Below are 27549 nucleotides of genomic sequence, written 5' to 3' on the forward strand. Positions count from 1 at the left end.
GAAAACGGAAAAAAAAGAGATATAGAGAGAATTAAGGTCAGAAGTGACTAGCTCCAAAGAAAGAGAGAGAGAGGGAGAGAGAGAGAGAGGGAGAGGGACAGAGGGAGAGAGAATATAAACATACCTTGGGTTAGGATGCATTTTTCTCAAAACAAAGCATCATGCAGAATAAAAGCAAGGCTGGCCAAAAACTCACATGGATATTTCTCAACACCTGAACTGTAGAAATATTTTACATGTTCATTAATAGTTACCGTCAGCTTCCCTTCGCTGATCCGTTTCCCTTCCTTTTTTTTTGTCGTGATTCGACGAGGCAGCGGCAAAAAGAACAGTTTGAATATTAAGCGTACACAAATGCGAAGCAGTAACATTACAACAAATACCGCCCCCTTTTTTTCCCGCCACTGCCATCGTCGCCAAAAAAACCCCAACCAGTATGCATTATCTGCGACTACCCATGCTGCATCTGTGGCCGCGTGTAGATAGTTTATGTCTCTGCAGGTGAGATGATGGTGAGAATCATAATGACTAATGTAGATATACTGAATTATAACCACCGTAGAAATGCGACCGTGGCCTCGGCTGACCAAACTGCACCAGCTTGCATAGACACCTGATTATTATGGGTTTGAATCCCATCCTCGTCCTGTCACACTCGCATCTTAATATGTTCTTTCATTTATATGATTTGTCCTTGTATGTGTACTTCATTCTTTTATGAAGCACACCGTGGCCCTCCTTCATCAAGTTCAGAAACTACAATAAAATGATCAGACAGATAGATGAATCGGAGACAAATCTTGTGTAAAAACATGTATGAGTCAAAAACATGCAGGCTAATGATTCTTGGCCTTGTCGAGGGAGAACGTGCCATTCACCGCATGACAAAAGATCTGCTGCGTGTCACCGCAGTAACCGGTCTAAACAGGCTAAAGTACTGTGCTTTCCAAAAGGAGCGTGTGCTTCTCTAAGACTGTCAGCAGACTCGGATTCATGGCGATCCTGAGATCTCAACGCGCTGCAATTAAAGAAGACGAATGAAAACAGACGAAAACAACAAAGTGCAACGAAATAAAACGAGCTGCAAATCCAGAAAAAAACAACCAAACATGTTCTAGTTTCCAATTGTGTTTTATTTCTTTGCACCTGTTTTCCTAAATGCTGTATTGACGAATTGGTCGAAGACGTTTTCGTCGTGTGCTCGTGTTTTGTTTTGTTCCCAGGTGTTTTCTTATGTTGCAGCGTGCGGCGCTCCCAGGACGTTGAACGTTTTACATCCCAAAAAAAAAGTGACATATCACAGAGCAAAGCACATTTATCACACAGCATGAAGAGATGACATAATGTCCTAAAATGCCTGCTGTTTTCCGTTAGGGCTGCAACTAACGATTGTTTTTATTATTGATTAATCTGACAATTATTTTGTCGGTAAAGTGTAAAAAAACTGGGTAAAATATAATTTCTTTATCCTAGTCTCCCACAGCTCGAAGAGATGTATTCAGACAGCTTGTTTTATTCGAATTACAATCTGTCTGTGTGTGTGATTGTAACACACACACACACTACACTGTGTCAACTCTGCAGTCGTCATTCAATAGCTGGAAATGCTAATTCCCTTCTAGCGATTAGCACTTCACTTCAGCAAAATAATCTGTCTTCGCATAAAGTATTCTGTCTCTGGTACACTGAGCCAGAAAAAATAAAGGTGTTCCCAAAAATAACAAAGTTAAATGTATGTTTAATGTTTAAGCTAATGAAGGCTATTATCATTCAATCAATACCATAATCTCAGAATGTGCCATGTTCTAATCATCATCAAAAGGACAACGAGTACTAACCCTGTTATTAACCGAGTGACTTCAGCTGACGTTATCTGTGGAGACCGAGGCCTTTTCAGCAAACACGTATGGATTCTGCAAAGCATTTTATTTCCCTCCTATCTGAGACGTAACCAGGCAAACACTGTAATCATTGTGTTTGCACCAAAGAGCATTCATACTGTTCTGCAGGAGGCAGCTGGTGCAAAAACAACCCCAAAATCCAGTCAGTCACATAATATTCTGCAAGAAACAAACACAAACTGAGTCCCTGTCCAACAGTTTTGCAGCGCTGCTCATAAGCCGCCTTGTTTATGAGGAGATTAAGACATAAAACGGGTTCCTGGTGTTATTCAACACTGTGCATGTTACAGTAAACACTCAAGTTTTCATCCTCGGACTAATGCGATACTCTTCTTTGATGTATGTATCTGTGGTACGTGATGCCAAACAGAGCCAGACCGAAACGTCGACAGTGCTGCTTGTGTGCATTGTGAAGATATTGGGCTTAGCCAGGTTGTCTTTTATTTTTTTAAGATGCCCCTCAGCTGCTGGAGACAAGAAACATTAAAAAGTGAGATTTCTTTTAAACCAAAATTCAGTTCACAAACTCAGATGTGTTAATAGTTGGTTTTGTACCAACATATCCATCCTGATCACTGCGGGCAAAGGCAGTCAGTGTTACCAGATTGGGCGGTCTTCCATCCAGTTTGGCCACTTTTTATTTAATTGGGCAGATAACAAATTGTCTTGGGCAGCTTGGGATGATTTGGGACTTTTTGTACCATCTGGACGGTTTCCTCTGTCAAAAGAAAATGTGGCTATTTTAGTAGCGATGGATAACAGTTGATCAATAAAAACAAATGTCATTACGACCATTGTAGCCTTATTTTCTGTAACCAGTGTAGCATTACAGCATGGTGGAATTAACAAGCTAAATAGTTAACTAGCGGTTAGCTGGCTAGTTAGCCAGGTTGCTAATTCCACTGTTTACGGAAAAGGAGCCGGCGATCCGTCTCTAGAGCTGCGACTACACTTTACTTTACTGACTGTGTTGTCATCGTAACACCAAACGCCATTTTCTTTTGCGCCTTGTCAAATGACCACGGAGAACAGTTCAATGTCCGTTCTACTCCTATTCTATTTCTATGGAGGTAACACAATGGTTGTTGAGCATTTGCAGTTTTACGAACTTGGTTATCTGTTGGCCGTCATCCCCAGGAATTCTCGACATGGTTTTGATCTCTGGGAAGTGAGATCCCAAAACACACCTTCATTCACCGCTTATCGCCATCGGTGCCACCAAAGAGAACAAAACGGAGATCTTCAAGATTGTAACTTTAAGTTACTATCTGGTCGTAGCTCTGTGATAAGTGACCTGCAAAAGGTTACAACTCTTCTTAGAAGTTAGTATTTAAATGTTCGATCGCTCCTTTTTTATTATTAAAACCTTCTTTTGGCTGGTTTGGGGTTTGCCTAATTGTAAAAATACAACCCTGAGGTTGCGTTCCAGCATCTGTTTTATACATGGAACTGAAAAAACACACTGATGAAGATGAAGAGCTGGCCCGAGAATCCAATTTGGGACTGTTTTGTGTCAAATCTGGCAACACTGAAAGCAGCATCAAATTTAGTACATCACGAAATCACACTGTGCTGTTCTGCAAGGCTTTAGATCTGTGGTCAATTGGTTGTTGTTGGTAGTTTTTTTAGAAGGAATCCTTTTGCTATTGATTTCGTGAGGCATTCATCTTAAAGTTAATCTTGCCTACAGCCGCTCTGTGCAGAGCTCAGAGGATTTGAGTCTCAGAGTCGTTTAGGCCTCAGAAATATACATGAGCTTCAACAGAGAAGCTGTTTCTCACGATGTGAACACCGAGATAGCCCTTCTTAACGTGATAGAAATCGCCAACAAGAATTTCCTTTTGAAATAAGTTAAACTGCGTTGGGGGAATCTCCTCTGGTCAGTAGCTGTGACACTGACTTCAGCTCAGTATATTATACGTAGGCCCTGCTGTTTTCCAACTCGGAGGTGATCATATTAAAACATTCTCTCACCTTGTTTTGTGTATTATCTCATGTTAACCTCCCGGCAGGTCATTGGCTGAATCACAACAGCATCGCAGACGTTATTACTATTCAGCAGCAGAGACAAATTTGATTTGTTGTTTGTTCTTCTTGTGTTAGATATTTCCTACTAATCCTTTCCCACTCACGGATGACCTCGTGAGAAATATCCGTGTGGATAAATGTGGATTACGACCTTTTCTTATTCAGTCTCATTCAGCTCACACATGAGGATAAATGACTTTTCTTCCTGTACTATTTCAATCTGCTTAAAAATCGACCTTTATTATCTTCCCTGCTTCCTACGTTACAGCACACTGCCCTTCTCTGGGTTACTGCTGATCTCCCGATAAAAGCAGTTTCAAGTGAACTTGACATAATTGCAGCCTCGAACCAAATAAATGATTTTTAATTCATAGATTGAGGAAATGGGTTAGAGACCGTCCAGTTAAACAGATTTCCCTTCAGTCTCCTTTGGTGCTTGTTTGTTCTGCGTGATTGGATGTGTTGCCTGGAGGATCAATCAGCCTGATCCTGTTCTCGTTCTCTCCGCTAACCTGTGGGCAAATACCACTCTTTGGCTTAGCGTCTTTTGTGCTGCTTCGTGATAATACCCAACTTTAGCTGAACGTATCGCTAGATAGATTAAATTCATCTCCCACAAATTCATCTGTGTTTGTCGCAGCAGCGCAGCTTCTGGCTACTGTTGGCTGTTGGTATATGATAGTTGTGCATCTGCGCTTGCTACATCTCAGATCTTTATGGGAGCCAACATTCAGGCCGCCCCCCCCCCCGACACACACACACACACACCCCCGACAGACTGTTCCCAAATCAGAACTCCAGGTCAGAGCTGAGATCTCTGCCGGCCCGAGCCCCTCAGGTCCTGGAACAGCTTGTGCTTGAGGCTCGTAATCTGACAAGATTAGTGTAATAAAAATCACTTCTGAAAATATATATCTACAGACAGTTATATTGGTTATATTGTCATTTAAATTATCTCTCAAACGTCCAGTGGGCAGGAATTAGGGGGGGGGGGGGAGTATATTAGCAGAAATGGAATATAATATTACGATTCATTACATAACATAACTATGTTTTCACAACTGTATATTCACCTGGTATTTAATTTGATGAATTCTGTTTTATGAATTAGCCACAGTTTGAATGAGAACATTTTATGAATATCAATGAATCTGATGTAACCCAACCGGTCAATCCCAGAGACTGGACCTTTTAAAAGAATGATTCTACAGCTCGGTAAACACGCTGGTTCTCAGTCTTATGGACAGTTGGCCAACAAAAACCACACCACTCTCATGTCCGTACAGTAAATATGTATCTACAGCCAGCAGCTTATTAGCTTAGCTTAGCATAAAGACTGGAAATGGAGGGGTTAAAGGTAAGGAAATGTAAGTGACATGTAAGTGAAAACTACAGTCCAACCAATTATAATCCACTGTCATTCAATTTAGATTCATTATTTCTTACTCTTATTCTCATGTAACTCTTTAAAGAACCAACAACGTGCAGATTTTGCCGGAGTATTCTGGTGTTCCTGTTTCAACTTTTTAAAACTATTGTGGTTATTTTGCAAGTCTTTTTTTCTGATACTAAGGAAACATCTGGAACATTCAGTAAACAGCTTTTCTGAGGGACACTATTATTGAGGTAATTACAGATTCAGATTTTCAGGAAAATAAAGACAAAATGTGAACTTTGGATTTTCTTTAGGAGTAGAGGGAAAAGACACGTAGATCCAGAGCTCTAAATTCAAATGCAATTATAGCTAACACAGTCTTTAAGGGAAATGTAGGAAAATAAAGCATTGTCTTCATTAAAATAAGGGATATATATATATATATATATATACTACTTCCAAAGGCTAAAATACTGGCAACTTCTATTCATTTCATTCACGGGGCAACATCGCAGGTCTAAGAGACGTAACAAAATCCACTGCTTCTCTGACAAAACTGCACAAACCTCATGTTTCAGTTTGTCAAATGAATGAGTAGGTTGATTTTTAATGTGCAGTATGTAAAAAACAAAATTATAAATAAAAGAAAGAAGAATAAAAATAACTAACGAGATGGATGAAGGCTGTTGGAGCAGCGTTCACAACAACATGATTGTATCAGCGAGGACAAACCGAACACAGGTGATTATGGTTGATGGTCATAACAGTCAAAGAAAGTATAAAGTCTCAAATTACTCTTATCTGCAACACATCGTAGGACACACAAGTATAAATGTCGGCTATTTACATTTTTTTTTTTATCCTATTCAGTGTGCAATCTATCACAACATTTTCCAGAAGTCCACAACATACAATAAATTCAGGGTTTCACCTTTGGTTATGTAATTATCAAGGCTAGGTTTAAAAAAATATATAACACACGTCCATGTTACTTTTGCATACAGTTAAAGTGAAAACATACAACAAAGCAGCTGGTCAGCTCTAAATTTGCATCTGAGGAAAAGAACCTAAGGTATTTCGTCTTGACGGTGAAAGCCCGGCGAGTTTCACCCGCTGCTCTTCTGATAGAAAGTGAGTGTGGCAGATATTTATGATGGTGTTTATGTGCCTGACATCTTTGCTTTAGTGTAAGTGGATCTTAATGTAAGAGGATATTCTTCTGATGTATTTCAGTGTGTCGCATTGAGCCAGTCAATATATACATATATACATTTATATGTATATATGTATATATATATATCTGTGTCTCGTATTTCCCTCCCAGCCCTCTATACACCTTCTGAATGAGGATTTCCATGTGTTATGACACCATGTGAATTAAGAGTTTTGCCGCCAGCGTTTGAGTGAGCAACTCAGGCCAGCCTTGTTTGGTTGACAATATGAAACGAGATAAAAAATAGATTAAGTCGTGCTGCTGACTGCGCATGAGCAGAGAGCAAACTCACCATTCTAGTAACCGATGACACCTAACGAAGCCGACCCAACTAAAACATTATGTCGACGTTACAACCAAACGTTATCTCTATCATATTAAAATATTCACATCTGTTCCTTACAAGACACTTTTTTTTTTTTTTTTTCACATGTAAAGAAAAACATCTTTTGAACTCTGAACTATAAGTCTCTTATGTTTCATCACTTCGTACATCTGTATATGCGTAGTAATTAAGGCAATCATTTTGGGCCACGACTTACTCATTCGCCAACTCCAGTCTCAACCCTCCGGGGTTTGTTTACCGATGTCACAGCAGCTCCCACTGGTTCCAAGTGCCGACGTCCCGTCCAGGTCGTTGTTGCTTTTAACATTTTTATTCCAGTCTCCACTCGTGCTCGAGGTGAACCAGTCACAATGTTTTGCTTGCTCGCTGCGATTTCCAGAGATGAGGTGTGTGGTGGGGGGGAGGGGGGGGGGGGGGGGGGGGGGGGGGGTGATACTCCTTCTCCCTGTAACCGGCAGCGCTGCAGCAGAGAGAGAGAGAGAAACAGGAAACGGATGCAAATCTGTCAACATTTTTGAGAAAACGGCACCCTGACAATGGAGCGGACAGACTGGTTCTGTGCATATTTTCCTTTTCCCCCCCAGAGGTTGGGCCAAGATGCATCACACTTAAGATAATCATCAGGGTCATTAAGCAGCAACTCCCTCTGAAGCACCCAGAGAGGGAGTAGGCCTGTTATACACAGTAGAATACTACAGTACTCTCATACAGGTTTTAGTTATTCATTTATCAATATTGTACCCTTAACGTACAGTTCGTCCAACTGTTTCACGCTTAAGTAGCTCAAAGGTTGTTTAAATAATCGTATTTTGCTTTGTCTGACAGTATCATATTCATCTTACAGCCTGTTCCAGTTCACTATTGAAGACAACTTTAAACAATTAAAATGCTACAAACTAAAAAACGTAGAATGTAGAATAGTTTAGAAATACTTAAGAATCCCCTGAAAACCCACAAAATACTAAAGTCAAACAAAAACAGAGAAAAAAAAACATGGATGGCTGAAGGGATGAATAACCTTAAGTTTGTGTTTATTACTGTAACCATGACATCGAAGGCCCCTAACCTTGACAAAGTAGTCATTTTAACCCAAAACACGATGTTTCCACAGACGTAAACAGATGGTTCTCCTGCATGAACTCAACCAAACCGTCAGACGTATTGTTGTCACATCAAAATCCGTTGTGCATGTCCATAACGACATCTCTATAATTATGTCTGATGACTTTATTGCTTAATGCTGTCACTGACATTAATGCTTTTCTATAACCTATGAAAGAATGATCCATTTCCATGCTCTGTCTGAGTATGAGCTCCTGATTTATTATGTCTTATTATTTCATATTTCTTTGTTATTTTGTTTTTTTTGTCATATTTTCTGTCGTTTTATTATCTTGTTGTTATTTTGTTTTTGTTAAATATTTTGTCTAATTGTGTTTGTATTGTATGATTGTCGTTGAGGACCCCCTTGAAACCCAGATGGTACATCTCAAGGGGTTATTCCTAATTAAAAAAAGAAAGAAAAGAAGACAGACAAATGATGACGTCAGAAGAGGACTTCTCGTGATGTCCTAAAGACAGCAATACAAAAAAGAAATTCAATATGCTCAGACATCTGTTTATTGAACAAACGTGCATCAAAGAATCTGCATGAAAAGCACAAGCAGTAGACCGTAAAACCGTACTTCAACTTTTAAGTAATTTAATGACAGTCGCAATCACTGCTTCAGCGTTAGAGTAACGTTGGCATAAATACAAATAAGCAGCATATGTCTGCTGTAAAATCCGGGCTCCAAGCAGGCAGACCAAACCATCTGTGCCCAAAGAGTGGAAAGAATGATTTAATTTGTCAATTGTTGAAGCCTGGGGAATCATGGGAAAGTTATGCCAAGCGCAGACAAACTGCAGGTGTGCCGGTCCGACAGGAAACAAAGAGGAAAGCGAACGGCAGTGACAAAGAGAAAAAAGCGGTCAAGTTTCAAAAACAAACAACACAAGCTGCCGCTCAGTGGCACTCGGCCCGACGATACCCTTCCTCTAGCTGTGTTTGTGATGCTGATTTAGGCCAAATTAAAATTCCTCCTCTGCAAAGTGTTTACGTTACCCCCCCCCCCCCTCCCGTAGGGCGAAACATGTCACAGAATAATTTGCTCTGTGTCGTCGCCATTTGCTTATTAAGACGCAGACTATTAGAGGCAAGCGTCCTCCTTTAAATAGAGCAGCTGTTGTATAATTCTCCACCTCGATAATTTGACGATTTCCACAAAGTCTCCCAGGAGTCGGAGACATTATGTATGCAATCAGAGCTGCAGCAGGCACAAGGCAATTACAACAAACATACGGAGTGTTTTCTTTTTATATCTAATTCCCTTATTAAGACTTAAGAGCTAAACCTGTGGTTGTTTACATTGTAACACCCTGTACCTGTAATGATAAGAGGACAAGTATAGAATCCAATATTGAAGCGAGTACAAACACAGAATATACAGTGTCAGAGATATATGTACTGAAGTGCAGCCATGAGGTGAATTCAAGAGAGATCGGAGGATATCCTCAATATTATACACCTATTTCATTGTGAGGCTGAAATGAAAATAAGAATAAAGAAAGTTGTCTTTGTGTCAACATAAAAGCTCCTCCTTTGTGGATACAGTTTAACGTGGCACAACATAAAACATAACACCAAAATACACACATAATGAAAAAGCTCATGAAGTTTGTGCTGCTGCCACATGAAGAGAGGTGACCCACGCTTTGATCTCTGCTGAGGTTCAAAGTGGATGTTCCTGCACAGCTAACCGTGACTTTAGAAACACCTCCATGTGATATTCTATGTATATTTTATACTACGGCAACACATTAAGCTTGATATTTTGTCTAATGAGAGGCTGGAATATTAGAGCCGGGAACGAGCGAGGTCTGACAGCCCCACGAGTTTTATAAATGTATATCACCAGAATGAATTGTCCTGTGTGATAAGAGCCATTTTAGTAACAAAGAAAGTGTATTAAAATGGTCATCAAGGCAGGAAGCAGCGTGCTCTTTATGTAGCGAGGCAAAAAGGAAAGTAGTGGAGGTCGGGCTGCTGGACGGGTGTTTGTGTCCGACTCTCATGCAGTTAATATTTCATTTTTTATCAGACACAACCATTACATTTGGGGGTGGAGATGATGCGGGAGCCTCAAAACGCTCGTCTCTAACTCCGACCATGAAAGTAACCACAGAAAGAAACAGCCTAAAACGGCAGTTGTGGCTAAATGCATTTCTGCAGCGATGCACATGAACGCGTTGTGCGGCCGTGCTCATCAAACAAGCTGAGCGGTTGATCCGGCTTCCTGTCCAGAGATTGATTCAAATCACAACTTGACGTTATACCCCCAAAATGTGTCAGCGGCCACAGGAAACGCCTCTGAAACAACACCTTGTTCAACGACGTTTTCAGGCTCTCGTTTGACTTTTTAAAAGCCCCAACAAATTTCACTCACTTAGCATTTACTACCCTAAGTGAGAGGAAAAACCTCCAGAGAGTTTACTCTGCAAGTCTCCTCGTGTGCCCTGCATGCAGGATCCTCCCGAAAGACACAATAATCTTGAGCGATGAGAAGTCCAGCCCAAAATCTAGGGGACAGTTTCTCATTAATGCCTGCTACCTGTGATAAAGGAGAACTATCTAGAAAGGTCTCCTCAGGGATCTTCTGACAGTCAATGTTGGACATTCCCAAACCTCAAGCCTCTGGTGAATAACTCCTGGAAAATACTAGAAACTGACTAGTGAGGCTGGATATCCAGACAATGCAGAGTAAGACTTCATTTATTTGGTCTTCTAAGACTGGAACAAGACAATCCACGGCATTATTTCTTGTGCCGTGACTGTCTCTTTGTAAGTCGTGTACCTGGCCCGTCGGCTGCTTGCACACCTTTCGCTTCGGTGGCCCGGCAGGAGGCAGGACTGTTTTCAGTGCCACGCAGAGCTCCATTCAGCTCACGGGCTCCTCGTCACTTTGGGGTACCGCCTCCTCCAGGCGAAGCCAAGAGCACCAAGTTAAACCTGTTCAGATCTACAAAACCATCTGCCACCCAGAAGCCATCGCTACTCACAGTGGAAACGCCCGGGAGCTGTTCTACGTCAGATTGGATTTAAGATCATTATAAAATCATTATGGTGTTTGCAGAAAAAAGCGTCCAGTTGAGACTGGAAGACACAGAACCTGCAGGTACGATGTTACATGTGGGAAGATTTTTACAGCCCCAAAGCTTGAAGTGATATGAACATAACTGCAGGGGGTTGATAAGAGTTAATAAATCCAAATGGCTCAACAGTTACTTCACTCTGAATCCCATTTTAGATTTGTTCAGCGATTCATATAGGTCTGTTGTTGTGTCTTTTAGAAGGCACATATGATGCTCATTTTTGGGTTCATATTTGTGTTTTTGGTTTCGACTAGAACATGTTTTACATTCTTTATGTTCAAAAAACTAAAATGTTCTCATACCGTCTGTCCGAATATACCTGTATCTCTGTGGGAGACGCTCTGTTTTGGCGCCTGTCTCTTTAAACCCCCTCTCCCGAAAAAAAGACCAGCTCGCCCAGATTTGCTTGCGAGAAGAATACGGTCCACTTTTGCAAAGGTAGTTCTCCAGCCGTGGGTGGCGGTATATTCAAATGAGCCTGCATGTGACAAGGGGAGCCGCATCTGATCGGCTTTTTGAATCACATGTTCACCGAAAAGGTGTGTTTACGCCGTATTTTGTCCCTTTTTAACAGCTAATTTCAACTGCCAGAGAAACAAATAATCAGTCAAAACTTAGTAGGGTGGGATTAAAAATGGAGACATCATCTTTCTACACCGCTATATCATGAAAAATGAACGTTGAAAGTGAAACATGGAGCTAGTCTGAGTTACTCACTGATGGTAAACACTCCTTTAAGCAAGTGGCAGATGTCATGTGACATTATGCTCCACAGGGCTCAATAGTAAGGATTGCCCGCTTAAATCAAATGCCACTTCAGGATAGCAACTTAGATTAAAGCGGATGATGGAAGTAGCTTAAGAGTGAGCCATCTTGCTTCCTTCTGATATCTGTTGAGAGTTGCAAATGCTCGGTGACAGTAGCGAGGCACTAGCGAGAAAATGGCGGCAGGTAAAGACAAAGTTTATGAGCTTAAGTGCAAGCGAGCATATCAAGACAAAACTCCAGGTTCATTTAGAAAAAGAATAAACATGTCGATTAACTTTAGAACAATTTGTATCGGGGCAAGTAAAAATTGACTTAAAAAGACATCCGAAGATTGTCTTTATGAACAAACTGGGTGACTTTTTTTAATAGCTCTCCCACATTTTGATGGCGCTGCCCACAATTGAGTGATAAATGAATGCCAATATTGCTGCTATAAATAACCACAGCTGAGCATAATGTCAGTGAAAAAGTGGAGCCGCTCAGGTGTTCGTGGAGGACCTCTGCGGTGCAGACAGCAGATGAAACTGTGCCACTGTTTGCTGCCAGGTTTCAAGTCCACTATATCTGTATTCATGGCTGCATGCGAGCGGACATCAGGCTCATGCATCTGCACCTGGTTTCACAATGATTGAGAGTCATCCAACAGAACGACACCGACGCACAGCTTTAGCTTTTTAGTCGTGACACTACACAGCGCGGTAACGTTTCTGGAGCTAAGAGTGGAACAAACTCGTCAAAGGGGCAAACAGGTTACAGCTGTAACAATGGGACATGAGACATAACAGCTTCTCATTACTCGTTATCGTTATCGCCCGCACATCAACCCCGCGGCCTCCTGCGACCTCTGAGGTGGCGAATCTTTTCTACAAGGCAGTCAAAGGACAAATGTGTTTTTATACATCACAGGTCTTATTGGCCGAGTGTGTGTGTGTGATGTTTAATGTGATGTTGTGTAGTTAACAACTCCCTCTTCTTGATAGAATTGTTCTACAAAAGAATAAATATTGCTGTTTTTTAAAATATATACAGTATATATATATATATATATATATATATGAATATATTTTTTAGGACTGACATCTTTTGTACATCTCTTCTGCTTTCATATCACATGTGACTACTTATTCAGCTCGGCACCTTCTTGGTCTGCTACAGGTGGAAATCTGTCACCTCACCCTTCACCCTCTTTAACTAAAACCGCACGATTACGACAGTTTGCACTTAAGCTCTCCCTCTCATGAGAACATCCTTCCCCGACACCGAAGTGTTTTTGTTAATACTCTCATCTAAATCTCCTTCTGATCTGTGCGTCACAAGTGCTTTAAAAACTATCATCATCAAAGCACCAGCAAGAGCCTCACGGGCAAATCACCTGTTCATTTGTCTTCATAAGACGTGCAACGGAGCGCGCTTCTTAGACGGCGTTATCACAGACATGACTTTGACCGTCCTTTGTTAAAGATTTTGGACGTTCTCCGTTATCACGGCGGTGTTTGTGCGGCTCGTTGGGAGAACGAGAAGTCACCGTCAGCAGCGGGACACAAATGTGTACAGGCCCCTCAGGAAGTTTTTAAAAATCACCCCATGCAGATTTTTGCAGGATTAACGCATCGCTACAAGTTTGAAGTTTGAACCGTGACAAATGCGACATGTTGTAAGTGTGTGTGTGTGTGTGTGCAATTTCCACAAATCACTGTAATTTTACAGCAATTACCAATCTGATCAAATGACTCACATCAACACATCCTTTTTGTTACGCTAATCAACACTGATTAAAGGCAATATCAAAAAAGTGGCAACTAAAATAAGAAGTGTTATTTTCCAAAACCTGGACAGAAGAGTGACAGAAAATAAATAAAATAATCCTGCAGGGAGTGACTTTAGGAGAGTGCACATGTAGCACGGTGCCTGGCTTCCTGCTCGCTGACATTAATCCAAAGGCAGCGGGGATTTTCTGCCTCTTGCTGCTTCTTGCCTCACACCCCTGCAGGGCTCGCAGAGCCACACTGACTTTCCCGTTCACACACACAGAGACGAACACACGATAGACTATAAATATTCAGGCCAGGATTGGCGGTATACGTGCAGCACAATGCACGCCGGGGACACAACACACACTGCGCTCGTTTCAACCCTGCCACCGAGCTCTCTGTCAGCACTCTTCTGTGGGAACAACAACAAAAAAATCACACATCTGCTCATCAGATGCTGTTCATTTTGCCAGACCGTCACCGTTTCCTCGTCGGCTTACTCATTAGGTGTGTTGGCTGCCGAGCTTCAGGTGTTGCGTGTTTTGTTTATGTTTGTGTGTCTGAGGGGTGGGAGGTGCTGTTTTGGAGATTGCACATGTGCAACACACCGAGTCACATTACACCACGACTGACTGTCACAGTGAATTAAAGACATGACAAAGAAATGGAGGCAGTGGTCAGGAAGCATCATTAATGCGGCGACGCTCTGGTTCACTATAAACTAGCCGCATAGAAGACAGACCAGCCGTGATGGAGGATAAAGGCCTACTGGATACAATAAAACAACAGTCTACCTTCCCTAGTTATTATTCTCAAGCCTTCCCTAAACGAGAAGATATACTTTGTCCAAATGTACTGTTCTGTCTTTGAGTTACATAACCAACGTACAGTAATATGTAGCATGATTCGAGACGTAGAAGCAGCTGAAAACTGGGCTAGCGCCAATTACTTCCATGCCAGCAGGCAAACAATCTATACGTTTGGATGTTGTTTGTTTCTGACACTGATAAAAAGAGACAACAGCGCTTATCTAATCTTTTAGCCCCACAATTCACTGACGGAAAAAGCTTCCGAATCCAAAATGTCAAAGTTTGGACTGTTTGCAGTCTTGGAGACGCGTTTTGACTGATGAGATTAATAGGCTAGAAATGGGGAGAAAGAAAATGCAACTGAAATACGATGTTGCTCGCAGATTTTGTGCCTGTGTAACTGTATGTCAATCACAAATAATATTGCACTGTATGTGCATTTTTATTGAGAGAATTTTGGGAATATCTATCAAGTTCAAGTAGTGTATTTTAAGCCATGCGGCGTGTTCAATGGATTGCCATTAAAATTATGAACAGACACTCTTGGTCTCTCGAGGATCAATTATAATCACGTTGATGAGGTCCTGATGACCGCCATCATCAGGTCAGCATTTTAATTTGTCCAATACTTTGCTTCATGACATCAACCGTCAGCTGTACTTTGTGTTCAGTGCTAATTAGCCAATGTTAGCATGCTAACACGCCAAGCTAAGGGGGTGAACACAGACGGGAACCTCCCATCTTGCAGAGTGAAGCCGATGCGATAGTGTCTAAAACGTGCATTCTCTCTATTGGCCAGCAGGGGGCGACTCCTTCTGGATGCAAAAAGAAGTCTGATTGCATAGAAGTCTATGAGAAAATGACCCTATTTCTCTTGATTTATTAGTCCAGTAAACATTGTGTGTGCGTCTAAAACCTGTATTCACCCTCCGTCTGAAACGCTTACATTTCAATGGAATTGCGTTGCATGTTTACTTCCTGTCATCTGATGTCATTCACATACAGTGGAAATGAACTGGGACACATTTAGAATGTTTAAAACTGTGAAATGTTTTATAAATATTTATATATATATATATTTTCTTTTAACTTTGGAAATTGCATTTTTAAGGCTTCCATGATGCAGATGCATAAATGTAATCTATCACGCTTCATCTGTTATTTATTTCATGCACAGATTTTTAACTGTGGTCATGGTACATTAGGCACAGTTTCATAATTTGTGTGAACAAAAGCACAGAGCCGTTTTCCCTAAAAATAAAAACTATCATTATCTGCTCATCGCCGTCAGTCACGTCGTACCACCTCCAAACCGTCCTCCTCTATCTCGTGCCCCCGCAGGCATTTCTCATATGTGCACTTCAGCAGTGACTTAATGAAACGCCTATAATCACTTACCAACAGCAGATGTAGATGCCTGCTAGTTGTGCTGCCAAGCATAGAGATGACCATGTTGTTTCCCTTGATAATGGTAGCTTGGTATACATCCTAGAACTCATTTTGCACAACTGACCCACTGTAATTGATTTTTTTTGGGATATTTGATTATAGCTGTAAGCCTCAGAAAATGGTGTTACATGAGATGGGTGCTAATCCATCTGCAAAACTTTAATACCACTTTAATACCACCAAATTTAATTTATAATCACCCTGACGTCATGACGACGTCACAGTGTTAGCTGGAGGCAAAACAAAGGAAAGATTGGAGGCAAATGCAAATCACCTCAGAGTAGTGGGCTTAAGTTACACATCAGAAATATCATCAGTGTCGACCTCCTATGAGCCTCAGGTGGGGCCCTTCTGACTGTTCCAAAGACGAGGCTGAAAACTAAAGGTGACCGTGCTTTTGCCATCAGTGCCCCTCGGCTCTGGAACGACCTGCCTGAGGAGATAAAGGCTCCTAGAATCAGTATTCTCTTTAAAATCACTTCTTAAAACACATTTTTACATTTTTAGCTTTTATATGATGTCGACGCTTTACTGCTTTATTTTTATTTGCTGATTGTACTAAAGTATTTAACTAAATTCTTTTGTTGTTTTTTTATGTTATTTATTTGTTGTTTCTTTTTATCGTATCGACTGTTTTTTCTCCTTTTCATCTATTCTAATATTTTATCCGGGTTTAATTCTTACCTTTGTTGTTGTGCTTTTTGTTTTTAAAGGTGCTATATAAATAAAATTATGATTACAACTATTACCTTGCTGTGTTGTTGGGTGCCAAAATCGATACCGCATACATTTAGGATGAGGATTTCGAGGCTCTAGCGAGCAACAATATCGAGAGAAAACATTATTAATGTTTAGCTTAGCCTTCCGCTAACCTCAGCTGTCACGGAGCAGATATAGAGAAATGCTGCTAATAGGCTAAACTATTACAAAGATAAAGAGATGGCCCTCTGTTGGGCTTATTATCTGTAACCAGTGTAGCATGACCGCATGGTGAAGTTAGGAAGCTAACTAGCGGACTACTGGCTGCTTAGCCACAGGGTCTAACTGTTCCCCTGCCTCACTCCTTACTGCTAGGAGAGGCGGGAGCTCTGGGGACTAGCAAGCTAACTAGCCAGCACTGGAAATGTACAAGCTAGCGAGCTAACTAGCCAGCACTGGAAATGTACAAGCTAGCGAGCTAACTAGCCAGCTCTGGAAATGTACAAGCTAGCGAGCTAACTAGCCAGCTCTGGAGATGTACAAGCTAGCGAGCTAACCAGCCAGCAGTCCTCTTCTTGGTTTTCTAATATTTATCATGAAAAAATGTTTTTTGTTTGCTTCATGTCTCCATAAAACCAAGCAGATTCTACTTGTGATCACAGGAGGCCTGGCTGTTTAATATGTCAAACTTTTAGAGGTTTAAGAGGTAAAACTACCAATATTTAAATATATATTACATTTTATTCAATATATGAAAAGCAAATATTACAGGAAGATCTGAAAAACCAAACTTTAGCCGAAAAGTGCTCCCACCAAAGTGGGAACCACTTTATTAGATGAGGAGCTCCTGGAAGTCTTTAATGGTTTTAGAGTCTCCTCTTCAGATGATTTGTTGGATTAATTAGACCTGTTACTTCCTCCAGGTTCAAAAGTCAATTCTTCCTCCCTATTACCAGGTCAACAATAATACCAATTGGCCAACACACCAGTGACAAGCAATTAGTTTGTAAAGTGCTGCTAAAAAGTGTCTTTATCAACCGAACTGTCTGATCAGTTTGATTTATCACGTATGGCAAACAGCCAGAAACCTACTGCAGGGGAGAGACAAATCTGTCTTATTCTTTTTTTTTTTTTTTAAATATGGATTAAAACAGCAAGAGTATTTATTTTTCACATTGAAACCCTTAACTGACAACATGTATAACTACGATAACAATGGCAAAATTTTAACATGTCGAAGTGTTCTTTTCGAACATGTGGCGACGCTCCGAAGATATTTTGTTTAAATATAGTGCTGCTTTATGTGCACTTTCACTGAGCAGCGAAGCTACATTAAACAGTGAGATTTAGAGCGTGATTTCTGTGTGATGTTACAGGACAGAGGAAGCATTTAACAGCAGTAGAGGAGAAGCAGAGTTTAATGGAGCGGTCACGTACCAAACAACTCTAAAGACTTGTTCTTAATGCATCACTTCTCAGCTTTCCGTGAGCGTCACTTGCACCCTGCAAAATGACTCCCCATTTTCCTCCCAATTTAGTTGTTGCGACATTCATAATTTCTGTCACTGCCAACCCCTCTGTTGGCCCCGGGGGAGGACAGACTACCATGTGCCTCCTCCCATACACATGGAGCTGCCAACCGCCTGCCTGCAAGAAAAGCCAAAGACGCAACGCAGACACAATCCCCCGACCATCATCCCACCTGCAAACACTGCCAAATGTGTTGGAGTTATTAAAGGAGTGTACACAGCCATGCATGGCTAACTGGGGGAGCGGACATCATGTTCGCCCACGTCTGACCACGTTCACAGTGACTGAGAAAATAAAAAATCATCTGCACGCTTCAGCAAAGTACATGTGTGTATACTAACTTTTCTTTGTGAATAGTTTTTTGTGAACTCATGCTTCTAGTCCAGGGCTCTCTGCAGTGGTGTAGATCAGCTGAGTGTCACAAAAAGCCCTAGTTTGATAGCTCTGTGCCATTGAGTAACAGTGCTGAGCTTTGCTTAAGCACGATTTTATGCTTTTGCCCTCGTTTTGTAACCATCCACCCAGTCGACTTGGCATGAGCAGAGGTGTGGCTTTATGAGACCAGACTTCACATTGCTGCCCACTCAACATCTGCTCTTGTGGAGACACGATTTGAGAGGCTTGCAGCAGCTCGACTAAACAAACAAACAAACAAAACTGGTGGACAAGGACACCTCTGCCAAAAAGGACAAGGATAGCTATAGACTCTCAGCTCTGGACATTACACTACACATTTCTCTGGACTGACTCCAGATAATTACCATTACTGGCAAAAAGAAAAACAGGCATAAACTGCTGTATTGATCCAGTCAATGGTTCACAATTGTAGTCCAATATGTTTAAAGGGAGCAGATAATTGTGAAGCCGCGTTAGCGGCGTGCTCCAGCAAAAACGTTTGTCTTGAGGTCGTATTTTAAAAAATTACCGATTTATTGCTCGTACTGTCTGACTTCATGGTGTCTTCATATCTGGAGCACTGGACCAAACGAGTCGTTAAGAATAATGAAGTTGATCTGAATCTGAACCAAACGATGGTACTCGATGGAATTTTTCTCGCCCACAAAATCTCATTATAGACCTGCAGCTCCGTCCTCTCTCCTTGGTGGCCCCTTTGCACAATGTGTTGGCTCTTGAACACAACCAGCAGAAGAGAATCAACTTTGGTTATCTTGGCATGCTCTAGCTCTTGCCGTGTGCTCCCCTGAGTCTTCCCGTGGCTGGACCACAATACAGTTTCTTGTCAAACTTCTCTACATCACGCCGTCTTTATAAATCTTTCTTTCCTATCTTTCACAAGTCGTAACTTGATATTAATAATAAGTAAAATGATAGTACGTTTCTCTTTCTGCTTCATCACTTGCTGCAAATGTAAAAATGTGCAACCTGGAAATATAATTGAGGGACATAGTCTGACATCTTGAGAGGAAACATGGCAACCCCTCTCCCTTTTCTAGCAAATCCCTTACACAAGTCTTTCCCACAACTGCTGGCTCTTCCCCAGATGGCCGGCTTCTTTAGCCCTCCTCTCCAACTGGCTACTTTTGTGCTTCTAGTTTATTATTTTCTTAAATGGTCACGCATCAGACAGATCTAGCCATCCCTTGCACCGGTTTGGCACAGAAAAAAGGGGATATTTGCTGTTTCCTAACCCTCCCAGTTTGAAAACATACATGCAAGCATTACCTCTGTGTATAACAGTAAGTGCAAAGTCCTAACTTGGCATATTTCAGTTATTACAAATGTGTAAAGCTGCCCAGTATGAACACGAGTGCAGTGACTCACACGTTGGCCCCGTTCACCTGTTTGGTTTGACTCAGCTCAACTCGACACTGCACTTGGTTATTTGGGAGGATAAATAATGAAGCAATAATCCACAGCAGGCCACAGTGCAGTGGTATTAAATCTGTGATGGAGTAACACGCACACAGTGAGTTAGTTGTTTAGCTGGTGAATATTGTGTTACAGTTGCATTTTCAGGCTGTTCTCGTAAACTGTTTGTACCTAAAGTAATGCAATGTATTTTGTCGATATGCCACAAAATCAATTGGTATTTATTCCGCTTTACCACAACTGAAGTTGGGAGAGTTCAGAGTGGGATGGGTGGGTTAAACAGCAGACATTCACCCAGGACACCGCTGTTCACGTCCCCTGTGTGCCCAGAAGTAGCGTTTGTCACATAGCTTCCACAGTTGTTTTAACCACAACGATAATTTATTAGTCACCTAACTTCCATACTTAACGTAACGCCACATTCAAAGTTATTTTAACACAAACCAAGATATTTTCCGAAACCTTGCCAAGTAGTTTTGTCGCCTAAACCTAACGAAGTTGTTTCCTGTGAAGGCTGAAGTTTATTTTGAAAAGCCTGTATCCGTGTAACGAGCGGAAATTGAGGTGTTGCGTGAGAATCAAGATTAAATCGAAAGTAGATCCTGCAATTAGCAAAACAGCCTCAGCAGTTTAACCCAGATCGTCTCATTTGAAGATGTTTTTTAAATCCTCAAAAGGTAAAAGTTACCAGTATTATTATTTTGTTTAGAGTCACAGAAAAAAAACATACGATGGTGAGACATAACGTTTTTAGGGACGCTCTGATTTAATGTTGGTGTCTGCTGCATGGATTAGACAAATTGAATGTGATGTTGTTATTATACTGATGCATTGTAATAATAGGACCTTCAAAACGAAATGAAAAGGATTTGTTAAGTAACGGTAGTATTCTGTTCCTGTTCAAATCAAGAAAAGATTTTTCACCATAACTAAAACATAAGCTGCTTCTTAGAGAGAGTGTGAATAAAGTTCCAGTCTGCTTTGGCTCACAGTTATTCAGTGTAGTGTTGTGTCAATAAATTAACAAGGTGACATTTTGATAATCGGTTGTTTTTTTTTGCCAAAAAGTTCAGATAAGGACACTCCATTGTGTCGGCCGGGAACAGGTCCTCCATTGTGTGAGCAGAGGACAGTCAATTATCCTGCAGTCTTTTTTCTCCATCCCTCTCTTTCAATGTCAAACCTCTGTCTCTTTCTAGTCGGGCCTCCTTCACATAATCCTTTCATGGTTTAGAAAAAAGTGTTTTCTGACTTTCCGTACACGGAGCACATACTGTATATTTGCACTTAAGGCATTGTGCTTCTTTCACAAAACCGAGGGAGATCTCCTCGCAAACACCTCCGTCTCTTTGAACTGTTCTCTTGTAGAGCTCCTTCTGCTCTCATTTCAAAAAAGCCTTTTTGATTTGAATTAATGCACAGATCCGACTTTTTTCAGCCCCTATAGCGATACTTTTGGGCTTCGGGTATCAGCCGATCTGATACCAGTGTTTAATTAATAAGATGAATGCCTCGCTGTGCAGAAGAGACTGGGATCATTCTTTTATTCTCTTTATTTATTACTTAAATAACAATCGTACACCAACAACTTAATTAACAGGAATTACAATTCAAGCATAAACCTTTTTAATGCAGCATCAAATTCCAGTATACAATGTACGTAATATATAAACATACAACGTAACGGTTCAAATGATATCTTATGAAAAGTTAAGCCTCATTTTGCGAGCTTTTTTTATGCAAAAGCCAGCAACACAAGTCAATTTCTGCTCGTTTCATGCAAATATTTCAAAATAAAATCCGTCTTCACAGGAAACAACTCAGTTGAAGTTTAGCCAACAAAACTACTTGGTTAGGTTTAAGAAAAGATCGTCTTTTGGATTAAAATTACCACGGAAGTGCCATAACAACGTTACGCAAGTTACGTGACAAATAGATGACAACACGTCTCATGGCTGAAAGATCGCTGTTTGTTGGACCCATCCCCCTCCAGTCCCGCCCGCCTAGTGTGTGCTTCTACGGTCTTTGCACTTCTTCTATCTACAAATTAAGGCACAGTATTTTTCGTAGGTATCGCTACAAGCGCTGTATCATAGAATTTAATTGAATAGATCTGCCCCATTGTCACCGATACCCAATTCAGCTATTTAAATCAGTATCGGCCCGACATTGGTGTCCTAATTTGAATTATGGCTTTATTTTCTCTCCAACCTCCTCCTTCTTTTACTAATTCAACCTCTTTCTCCACTGTACACTCTATAATTGCTAGCACCACTTCAAGGGAGACTAAACCTGCATCAGCATAAAGCCACACTGCTATAATTCAATTGTATGGATCCAATCAGTTTTGCAATAACAAACAACACTCAGCAACTCTGTTCATGGAAAAACTCTCTTTTCTGGAACATTTGGTGCTCCTGGACCTTTAAAAGTTATAATCTCTTAGGCATTCGATGTATTTACATTCTGTAATTACCTCTCTATATAGGAGTTTTCATTGTTAGTGGTGGAGTCCACCGGTCCCGGGCAGAATCACTTAGTGGTTCACTAGAAATTATGCAGCACATAATCCAGCATTATTGTATATATTTTATCTCGTCGATATCAGCCTCGCCATTTACCGCTTTGCTCTCCTACAGCTGTATCACATCTGTAATATCACAGCAAACCCGGCATTTCCTTCTGCTGCTGCTTCACACTAAAAGTGTTCATCCCGGGCGAAACACCTCGACGGTCTTTTATTGCGATGCTGTCACAGGAAATGCAATGTATGCGTCACAGAGGTCAGCGCTGACTGCGATGGTTCGTCAAAAATGCGTCTACAAAACAAGACAACAGTCGTTTTTTTGTTAAGGGACCTGTAGTATGTAGCCCAATGCATTCCTCTGTTCATACTTTTGGTTAACTACATACATAATGCATATTTTGTTTGATTTCATACACTGAATAGCAGAAATTGAATAATGTGATTATTTTCCTTTGCCGTGAAATCCAAAAGTGGAAGAACTGCTTGACATCTGGTCAAGTCAGCGGATTTAAACATTTGGACTTCATTATCAAAAGAGGTGAACGAGGTGGGAGGAAAAGACTCAGCGAGCAGCTGATTGACAATTATCCTTTTTCCTCTCTGTGCTCCAATATTGCTTGATTGGACACTCAAGGTTAATTACAGTGAAATAAAGGTAAGCGTGATTATGACTTGATTGATAATGGACTATTTTCCCCGGACTGTCATTAAGCCTCATTCAGTGAAGAGTTTCCGTTAAAGACTCTCTGCCGCAAAGAGAGAGGGAGGCCTATGGTGTAAGGACATAGTTGTCTTGCATGTGTTCATACCTGTCTGTCTTCCCTGGTTCCTTCCTGGTTTTGTTATGATTATGAAATTCAGAAATGTCAGGAAAATGTCAAGGTGTCGAGGTTTTTCCCTCCAATGAAATTCACTTTGTTGGAGCATCATTAAGTGCACTTACATTTAAGCAATGTTTCCTTTCCATGTCTTTTGTTGAAGATTTTGGAGGTCAAAGGTCAAAGTTCTCACATCCGCCCCAATTTTTCGTGAACACGATATCTCGGGACCATCTTGAACAAAGTTTGGCACAAACATTCACCTGGACAACGGAATTTGGCGATCAAAGGTCACTGCGACCTCACGTGCATGTCATAACACTATGCTGATTTGACACCGTTTTTTGCAGCCAAAGTTGAACCAAACTGACCCCAAATCCTACCTCCACATGGGTCCAATGGGATTCAAACATTGATGAGGGACATAAGTTATGGTCGAGACAATCTTACTGTCGAGACGAAAGATGCAAAAGTTGATTTTGTTCGCATCTAAATTTCAACCCCACTGGGACGAGGACGGCAATACACGCTAAGACAAATAGTGTTGTTTTTTGTTACAGTGGTCCGTAGCAGCTTCTTCAGTTCCCTAGCTGCTCTTAGTTCTGACCACTACCTTGAGGAAACTATTAGCTTCTCTGCTGTAATAACAAGACAAACCCTGTGTGTGTGTGTGTGTGTGTGTGTGTGTGTGTGTGTGTGTGTGTGTGTGTGTGTGTGTGTGTTTTTAAGTTCAGACACAAAAACCAGAGTGCAAAAATTATAGTTTGACAACAAACGCTAGAAGCTGCAACTGCAAACATTGAAGTAAAATGTTTTTATTGGCAGACTTTGACTCCAGGATGATTCTGCATTTTTTTTCTCTGTCATCGCCATTAGTCATCAGTTGGTTTCTGCCTGGCTTCATGCATGTGATCCGATACTCGGTAACTTTTCAGATAAACACCTCCGATTACACGAACACGCCTGGCACCGGCTCGGAGCTCTTGTTATCTGCCTTCTGCGTACATGTAATCAAACCTCACTACGGGGAAGCCAAGGGGACAGTAGGCAGGCTGGATGACGTCGTACAGCACGTTACAGATGATCTAAAGCTGTTTTCAACTCGACACTTAACGTAACCAAACCAAATTAACTGAATTATTTGTATCAAGAGCAACAGCAAACGATAAGCCATCGCTTTGTATTGTTGCAATCTTGTCGAGGGACAATACTGACTTGATGCTAATTACTGCAGAGATAAACAACGGATCAGATGTGCTACAATATCAAAGTCTAGAAATATAATGTACCCATTTACAATGAGATTTAAATCACACTGCCCTTTATCTACCAAGGGCAGAGCCAGTTTAATTAGAATATATAAATATATATATTTATTTAACTAAGAAAGAAAAACAGTGACGTGAGGATGCGTTGGAAAGGACGGGCCAATTTTCTATTTCTGCTCACCCAGCAGGAAATCATTGGTCATTAAATGAAATGTGTGTCCACAAAGCGCACACAGACCTGGAACCTGAGCCCGAAACAGTATACACAAAATGAGCTTGAACCTCAGAGTAAAAAGGGTTAAAGTCTACAGCACAAAAAAATAGAGTCTGCATATAATCCCGAAGTAGCTGTTATTTCTTCTCCTCCTGTGGCATCCACAGCTGAGTAGCCGCAGCATTTAAATAGACATGGTGTAATATTCACAGTGTAATGCATAATTCAGCCCCGCGCTGTGGATTAAACCTTGCTCCCCAGCTGTTACAGAGAGACACTTAAAAACAGCATGTAGCGCGACAATGATATCATGAGCCACCTTGTTGCTGTTCAGCAGTAGAATTTCACTGCAGAATGTGCAGTCACATAAAAAGTCATTCATATATTAGCTTTTTCTTTTTAGCCTTCCTGTTTGCCATTTGGAAAGAACTCCTCTCTCCAAAAACACATATTTTCCAAACCGAGGGTGAGATATGGAAAAAAAAAGTACAGAAAGCGCGAATGTTCACACAGATGTTTTTTTTTAACACTCAAACACACAAGGCAACACTCTCTCACACACACACACACACACACACTCTCTCTCTCTCACACACACTCTAGGATAGTGTTTTCCACAGACAAATAGTCCCCGTTTTTTTTCTTATTTTTATGACTTATTGTGCCCTCCACCCCATCCGTAGGGAGAGCGTTTTCAACATAATGCATGTGAATGCAACCCTGGAACAACATCACATGGAGCCAATTGATCAAGTCTGACACTCGGGGAGTGCCGGGTGTGCACAGGGAGAACACTTTGACACACACAAAAGAGACAGAAACAAAAAAGTACCAACGTCGGTAACACTGAAGAAACTAGCAGTCTCATCTGTCGACATCATACCCGTCACTTAAATCCCAAGATCTCCTGAACCTGCATAATATTTCATTGAAAGTAAATCCGTTTTCTGCTGCTCTCTAATATACTGACTGAAGCAACAAACGGATAACAGCACATTCAATGTCGACGCAGAGAGAACCTGGCTTAATGCAATGCATAACCGTCTGGATCAAAGTAAAAATAAATTACATTTATATTCACGAAATGTATATGAAAGGTACGCAAAGCCAGCAGAGCATTAAAGAGCTCTATGCATTCCTGAAATATTGTTCTTTAAGATTCATTCTGCAAGATATGCCTCAGTGTCAATGAATTTAATCATAGACTGAATATAAGAAGTGGACGTAGTCATCGTGACGTCACTCATTGGTTTGTGGACTTGTGTTATGAAGCCTGGAGTTCAGCGATTTTTTTCGTCGCCATCTTGGATTACGACCGTCGCCATGTTGTTTTTTCCGCAACCAATGAACAGAAGTGATTATATTTGGAATGCGGAGGAGTGACGTTGAGACGGCGTATACGTCTCTGGTAGCAGCAGCAAGCTGTCAATCACAGTAAGCCCGCCCTACAGCGTACCCTGCTTTATGGTCTGTTTTACTCTAAATGGACCATGATTTACTAAATGAACATCATGCTGTATTGAAGAAGACTTGAAACTAGAGATTGAGACCATAAACTCATGTTTACAATGTTTACTGAGGTAATAAATCAAGAGAGAAGTAGAGTCATTTTCTCATAGACTTCTATACAACCAGAGGAGTCGCGAGAAAGTTGCCGCCTGGTTTTAATCCGACATTGACAAACGTGTAGAAAAGTGGACTGGGCTCACGATGGATTTTGATGCATTAACGCTGCGACATGCATCACAAGATGCCAGACTTTCACTGCCAGATCAAAAGCTATCTGACTTAAAACAGATGCCAGATGGCATTTTCAATTTGTGGTGACATGTCAATGTATATGAAATACACTGGGGGCGCTGTTTTGCTTATTCCATTTGAATATTAAAGCATTGGTTGGTAACATTTGAATAACCAGCAAGAGTACAATAGATTTTTTTAATTATCCAAGCGAAGAAACCCAGCCTAGTGTTGCCCACTCTTTCCCAACGAAAGCAGCTAGCAGCACTAGCTCCAAAAGTTGCTAAATCTAGCGAGAAAGTCGCCAAGTCGGCAACACTGGCAGCCTGCCTCTTTAGTCCTCCCTCCAAAGCCACTCCACCAAAAATATCATTACAAACATAAACAATGCACTCATTTTGCACTCACAGCTGTCAAGCTAGCAGCTTGCGGACAGACTCCGGTGACAGCAGAGTGCAAAGCAGGTAGCCTACAGGTAGCTTATTACCGCCCTGCGACCGCTACAGAGACCAGATCTATTTTCTTTTGTCAGAGCATGTAATTTATTGGCTGGAGAATTTTAACAAATATAACAAACAAAGAAAATCTGAAATATGTTACCCTCCCTAGCTGTAATACAAAAGTAGCCTACATTGTTAACATTGCATTTTAATTTTCAAGTGTTATGAAACATTTGAATATTTTCCATTGTACAGATATATAGAACAATACTTTGAAAATGAAATTAATTAAAATAATTAATGTTGTCCCACTGTACAGTGACGTACTGCTGTAAAAATAAAATGCCAAACAGCTTTGACATTTTCATTTAAGTCTTCAGTCAAATAACACATGTGAAAAAATGATGATGCTATTGTGGAATTACATTTTCAAGTTTACATGATCATTTCCATAAAGTCCCTTATGGGCTTCCATAGATACCGGGATGAATTTGACTAATCAGCCAACAGATTTTCATTTTGTTGTGTTATTTTACAACACCTCCCTTTTGTTAAGTATTACAGTGCATCATGTATTTTGTTCCCATTTGTGCACGATCGCTCTATTTCAGATGCAGCAGCCACCGCTAGAATTAACAAGCGGAGCCAAGGT

Source organism: Pholis gunnellus (assembly GCF_910591455.1).
Source record: "Pholis gunnellus genome assembly, chromosome: 1".
In the NCBI taxonomy this organism is placed as follows: Eukaryota; Metazoa; Chordata; class Actinopteri; order Perciformes; family Pholidae; genus Pholis; species Pholis gunnellus.